Source organism: Nelumbo nucifera, chromosome 7 (genome assembly GCF_055504915.1).
Source record: "Nelumbo nucifera cultivar China Antique chromosome 7, China Antique-T2T, whole genome shotgun sequence".
Lineage (NCBI taxonomy): Eukaryota > Viridiplantae > Streptophyta > Magnoliopsida > Proteales > Nelumbonaceae > Nelumbo > Nelumbo nucifera.
The window spans coordinates 26,697,546-26,704,171 of record NC_142655.1 but is presented as its reverse complement, the minus strand read 5'-3'; the positions used below and the strand labels follow the sequence as shown (position 1 = coordinate 26,704,171).

At 35.9% G+C, this 6,626-nt stretch overlaps 1 long non-coding RNA gene across 1 annotated transcript; it reads right to left on the bottom strand.

Moving 5' to 3' along the window:
- Window positions 1-1,289: 1,289 nt before the first annotated feature.
- LOC104593416 (uncharacterized) lies at window positions 1,290-4,546 on the bottom strand. Its single transcript, XR_734565.3, has 4 exons — window positions 4,113-4,546; window positions 1,890-2,005; window positions 1,725-1,796; window positions 1,290-1,640 (listed from the first exon to the last, which is right to left on the bottom strand). It is a non-coding gene; the product is annotated as an uncharacterized LOC104593416 (long non-coding RNA).
- Window positions 4,547-6,626: the final 2,080 nt, after the last annotated feature.

Here is a 6,626-nt window from a genome sequence, read left to right as displayed (position 1 = left end):
ACAACTTTCATCCATCCAACAATCATCCCCAAACTTAATCAACCTACCATCCCCCACTCTCCCCATCCTAAACCACGCTTTAAGAGATATCTAGACTGCAAGATACCACAATAAGCCCAAAAGATACCTTTCTTTTCTTTTTCTTTCCAACAATTATCCCTTTTTAAATATTTATTTGAAACAATCTGGACCCACAAAATTTTCTTGTCATTAAGAGTTTTCCACCCAAATTTTGCAAGATTTGCATTATTAAACCCAATGAAGAATCTTCACACCTAGACCTACAAACTTTATTCCATCCCAGAAAATGGAGAGGCTTTTTGCCATTACTATTGGCCCATAAGAAGGTCCTTTGACTCTTTATTTGGCACCTTGAAAGGTTTCAGGATGAACTGAGCTACATACTTGTGACTGAATTAACAAGTGTAGTCCTATTAGCAAAGGAAAGAGATCTCATCTTCCATCCCACCAACTTGTTACTCACTCTTTCCCTTCAAATCCTTAAAAACTCTTCCCAAAATGAGGGGATCACCAAGATAAAGATCAGCCTTAGACTCCAAAGGGATTCTAAGGATCCTAGACATGATTCTCTGAAGTCTATGAGGAATGTTTTTCGAGAATCTGAGGGCAGATTTAGTAAAATTTGGAAGTTGCCTCGAAGAATTAACAAAGTTATTAAGAATCTTTTTTTTATCTCTAAATAGACCGGAATGGTAGATTTCACAAAAAATAAAACAATCATTAGAAAATTGCAAGATTGGGATACAAAGACCACCCCTACAAATTTGGCAGCCAATTGAACTATTAGGAATGCCCATCTCACTCTCAAGCTTCTTAATAAGAGTTTTAACATACGCGCACACACACATACACACAAAAGTGGAAGAGAGAGAGGATCACATTGCCTAATCCCTCTTGAAGACATAATGCCTGACTCATTTTTATAGGACATAATGCCCTAGATGAGGTGCCATATGACTGCCGGCTTAGTGATTGTAAAACAGCCCACCCTTTTTATAGTGGCGGTGTAGACCACCGCCTTTGGTTTTGTTAATAGCTAAGTGGCCGACATCGACCGCCTCCTTATGTCTTATCTGGCCCGTACTTCTATCTTGCTCATACCTAAGCCAACGGATACTAACCACCAGTATAGACCTTTTTCTTTTAAAAAAAATTATATGTCTACTTAATTTCAGCATTTTTGGTACCTAAATTTTTCTAATGATTCAGCATTTTAATATGCCTACTTATTATGACGATTGATACATGAAAACTTTGATAAATAAAAATGTAACTTAAAACAACTAGTAATTTAAGAATTAATTATATACAAAAAGTTCAAATACAATATCCAATTGACATATTAACATTATAACAACCTTAAAAGCTTTAAAATTTTCCAATAGTATCCAATTGACATATTAATGATACTTGTCTTCCTTTTGGGCGTTCAACTTTGGGTTTCTCGAATTTCCTCACTGCTCCTCCTCGCGAGTCAAGCATTAGAATGTTAAAGTTTATGTGCAAGGAAGAGAAAGAAAACCATACTAACCTTTGCTTTGCAATGGTTGGTTGAGAGTTGTACCATAACGAGCTGACAAAAGAGTAAACCATGTACTACTTTTCAATGATTTCATATGCTGCAATTGGCAAAAGAACTCCATTTTATACCAGAAAATACTAGTGTGTCTCGCAAACATCTAGGATCATAGAAAACAACTTACAATCATACATAAGCCGCATGTAAGGATCTTCACATTTATCTGCCTGATCTAGCAAGTGGGAATACTCCATTACTGAAACATGTGATGTTTCAAGCAGTCAAAGCACTAGAGATATGAAAGAATACAAGAAATCAGGAATTCATTTCGAAAAAGGGAAGGGTAAACCTCATCATTTTCTAAAGCATCACCATTGGCTCAAAAATGAAAATAGGAAGTATCACCACTGATGTTGCATCTGAACCCATATAATTGTGCATCATCTTCCAGTAATTGTTTCTTTCCTACAAGATAAGAAGAAAGGTCAAAACAAATCATACATAAACTAATAAAAGGTTTACAAATAAAATGTTTTTGTTTTTCACTTTCACGAATGAAACATGAGAGCATATGCATTGCAAGTCTTATGGACCTGCAAAGCACAAAATGGGAGGGGGTTTGGAGATATTTTCTTGCTAAAATACTTTGTCCTTCATAAGCACGTAAAAGGAAACTTTGTTCTACAAAACTAGTTCAAGTCAATCCATTGACCATCCACTCACAATATCAGAAAACATGGCACTTCATATTGAACAAACCATAAGTCTAAACAAAGATAATATTCATAATAGCATATCTTGGTTCAGTGCACATCTTCATCTTCTTATTTGTAAGATAGACCATCTCTTTGTACCAAGAAGGCCTTTTCTGTAAATCAATAAAAATTGATTGTATTTTCTTCTTCGATTCCTGATTCTTGAAAAGATAAAAGAGAAAAACTAAAACAACCATGCCAAGTAATTTGTTGAAGATCAAGAGCTTCCATCTTCAACAAAATTGAATCAATACAAAATAGAACATGAAGATATATTAAAGAAATTATTGTATGCATTCTTTTCCACAAATGAAAGAAATTACAAAAAAGAATTAGTAGTCTAGCAACCTGTAAATGTGCCATTGTGAAATTTGAAATTCTTTTTCAAATGGTCACAATATAGGCCATTATAGGCATACCTATTAGGTATAGACTTCTATTCTGCTAATTTAGCTCTCAATATTATAATTTGCTCCAAATGGTAAAATTACAAAAAAATAGTTCAATTTAACAAAAACATATTTGAAGTTTTTATGTTTCTTTTTAAATATAAATTATGATCTCTTGTGCAGAAGATCTCTTGCCCATGGATATGTTTATGGGGAGTTGTAGGGCCCACAAATAGGGTCTAGGCCTTCCATAACTTACCACATGTTGCTATTTGAAGGATTGGCATGGATGGGTTGGATCCAAATCCTTTGATATGATGACAACAAAAAAAAAAAAAAAAAAAGATTTTGAGAACACTACCAAGCTTATAATCCCAATTCTAAGAATAAACTAATAATTTTGTAAGTCCAAGAGCTTTGCTCTCTATAGGTCTACTTAATCCCTTATGGATGGGTGCCCTTTTTGATGTGGTTTGTTGTCAATTTCTGAGTGGATGGAGGTGGCCTTTCTAGAGGCCAAGCAGGTGATTTCATTCTTTGGCCTTTTCTCAAATAGTTTGAAGGCGCTTTCTCTATTTCTGTTTAGAATATTTATTACGAGGATTTTTTTCCCTCTTGCCCTCCACCGGATTAGATTGAATACCGAAAGAAGGCTGACCTTCAAAGAGCCTAGCAAGCAAATATCTCAAAAATCAAGGGGAAGAGAAAGCATCAAGATAATAAAAGTAACTTAATATAATCTTGGAAGTTGGAAGCAACTAAACTAGAGATAAATTCACCAAGCAATAACCACCAAAATAAACCTATTGAATTCCAAAACAGGAAATCAAAAGGAACAAGATCGCAAATAAAAAAAAAAGAACGGCAACAAAAAATTGGGAAAAACCAAGAAAAGTAAAGGCCATACCAGTTGGTTAGGGCTTAGAGCAAAGAAGAAACATCAAATGGATCTTACCCTACTCATTAAACCCTCAACTCCCCAAAGTAGCAGCAAAGAAATGAAGCTTTAAATCCAGAAAGAACGTGAATAACTTTGTACATTGGCTGCCCAAGTAAATCCTTTTTTTTGTTTGAACTGAAAAAAATCCTTTTTTTTTTCGTAAATTGCATGGCTCAAGAAGAAAGAAGGTTCAATGGTAAGAGGAGGATTTGCAAGTATCACGTTAGGAAATTCTCTTCTCCACTCATCATTTGTGAGAACTCAATCAAGTCTCTCCCAAGTGGTGCTATTCTTCCAGGTAAATTGCACACCACCCATGCATAGATCTAATAAATTGCAAATAAAATCATCTCGTTAAACACACAGGTTTGACTGGAAAGCACCACTCTTCTTCTGAACTTATTATCATTGGTTTACAACAGAAAAACCAATTGATTCAACAATAAAGGATTCATCAAAACAAGAAAGAGATCTAACAACTTCCTTACCTTAGCTCTAGTTGGGTTGATTCTCATTTCCATTAAAAAACAAAAACCACACTTATGGGCACGAGCCAGCTCCATCATCAACTTGAACATTATCCAGGTTTTCATTGCCTATTTGTGCTTCCCAATCTTTGCCCATGTTATCCTCTCCCTCTAAATCTTCATCTTGAGATTTTCGTCACCCACAGCAATGCATCATCATCTTCATTGCAGATTTCGTTGCCTTTAAGAAGTTTTGGATTAATTGGTTTCAGATTATTAGAGTCTTGATTTAGTTTGATTTAAGACAATGAACCACAGTTTGGATTGAGGGGTCCAACAATCTTGATTTGTGTGGGTTTTTGGACCACAATTGATTATCTTCACAGGCATTGATGAAACAATTGTTGCATGACTAGCATTACGAAATCTTGCTTTTCAAATGTTTTTTTGCATGCTCAAACCTCTAGCCCTTAGCTATAGACCAATGGTTACGTTTATTTGTCCATGATTTCTCTTTGATTTTCTCAAAATTCTTTCTAACTTCGCGTTTTGGTTTCTTGGACCATAGTTCTTTCTTTTACTAACTATAATCCACTCTTCTTCCATTGGAGTTTTGTTGATTTTTGGACAATTAAAATATTTGTGACCCCTCCATCCATAGTTGGTACATAAGTCAAAAATTTTTTCATAAAACACTCTAATTGATTGTTCTTCCCCCCAGATACGAGTAGGGGTGTCAATTTCTACCCTACCCAGTTGGTACCCACCCTACCCTCCCTCATAGGATGAGTTTTTTTTTTTTTTTTTTTATTGAAGAATGGGTTTTGAGGCGGGGACGGGTTTTTGGATTCTACAACCCGTACGAGCATGGGTAGGGTATGGTATTAAGCTAAATCAGACCCTCATCGACCTGCATATTGTTGGAAAGCATATAGCCTTTATGTATAGGTATTAAGCTAAACCTGACCCTCCTCGACCAACATATTAAGCTAAACCCAACCCAACCCGCCCCTACCCTTCCTTGAATGTGGGGAGGGTAGGGTCGGGGAGGGTTTTACATTTTCATGTGCGGGTAGGATTTAGATTCTCAAAATTCAACCTACTATAGGTTTTAGGGCAGATACGAGTTGAGAAGTTTAGGGAGGCGGGTAGGGTCTAGAATTTATAAAACCTTCCCCATTGTCATCCCTAGATATGAGAGGAATTGTCAAAACAAAAGGCTTGGTCAAACAAACACAAACACAAACTCAAGGAAAATTTGTATGAAACATGTTTTTTGTGTCTTCATGAATTTTTAGAACTTCACTGGCATCTCTAAGAATGAATTCAAGGTCTTTCTTAGACCAGAATGCAAGTGGAAAACCTAAGAGCTTAATCTAAAGGTCAACTGACTCAAGTTAAGCTCTAAGCGGGTTGAAGGCAACCTTTCAAGGGACAATAACAAAATATTTTAATTCCATTAATAATCCATTGTCCCTTGTTCAAAACTTTCTCATAATCAGATCAAGACATAAAGGTATGTAAGAAGGTAAAACCCATTACTTGTTGTCTGGGTGTTCGTTTTGTGTTCGATCTTCCATTCATTAATTTGAATAGCCTTAATGGTTTCGAATCTCCAATGAATTGACAAAAAATACATAGATTCCAATGGTCATCAATCTTTCTAGATTTCCATGTTGATAGGTTGGGCAACATTTGTAACAATAACCTCCTTAGGAGATTTCCCCTTATCCATCTGATTAGACTCTGTTTCCAATTGAAAGGTAGAGCTTATCGATCTTCTAACATAATGTTTTCTTTCTCCCTACTATACACATCGTCATGCGACCCACCATCCACACAAAATGAAAGATTTTCTAAATTAATATCACATATGCATGATCGGTTATCTTGCATGGCCTTGGGAGACATGACACCAGAAGCATCATTAAGGAATTCCAAGGCTTCAATTTTACATCTGAAACAATACCCATCCTTTGTCCAAGGTTTTACGGTTTCCCACACATTCTATTTTTCAAAGTTGACCTTGAAAATGCATCTAAGACTAAAGAAATTCTTTCTAGCTATGGGGAGGGATCCAGGCAGATCATCAATTATACAAAATTGCAAGTAGTTTTCAGTAAGAACACTCTCCCAAGGTTTCATCGAATCATCTCCCGTATCTTGGGCATCAAAGAAAGTAGAGGTATTGCAAGATATTTGGGTCTCCCTACCCAAATTGGCAAAAACAAATCTCATATTTTCTCCAATCTAATAAATCGTATGAGTGCCAAAATTGAAAGATGGAAGCAGGCCTTGCAAAACCAAGCAAGAAGAGAGACACTCATTAAAGCAATAGCCACTCCAACCTCACTGTTTTAGATGAATCATTTCAAAATTCCGCAAGGGATTTGTCAGAAGATCAACTCTTAGATGGCCAACTTTTTTTGGGGACAACCACAAGATGAAAGAAAGGTTTGGGTAAGTTGGAACAAGTTATGTGCTTGAAAGTTTAGAGGGGACTTGGGTTTCAGGCGTTTGGACTATTTTAATTGG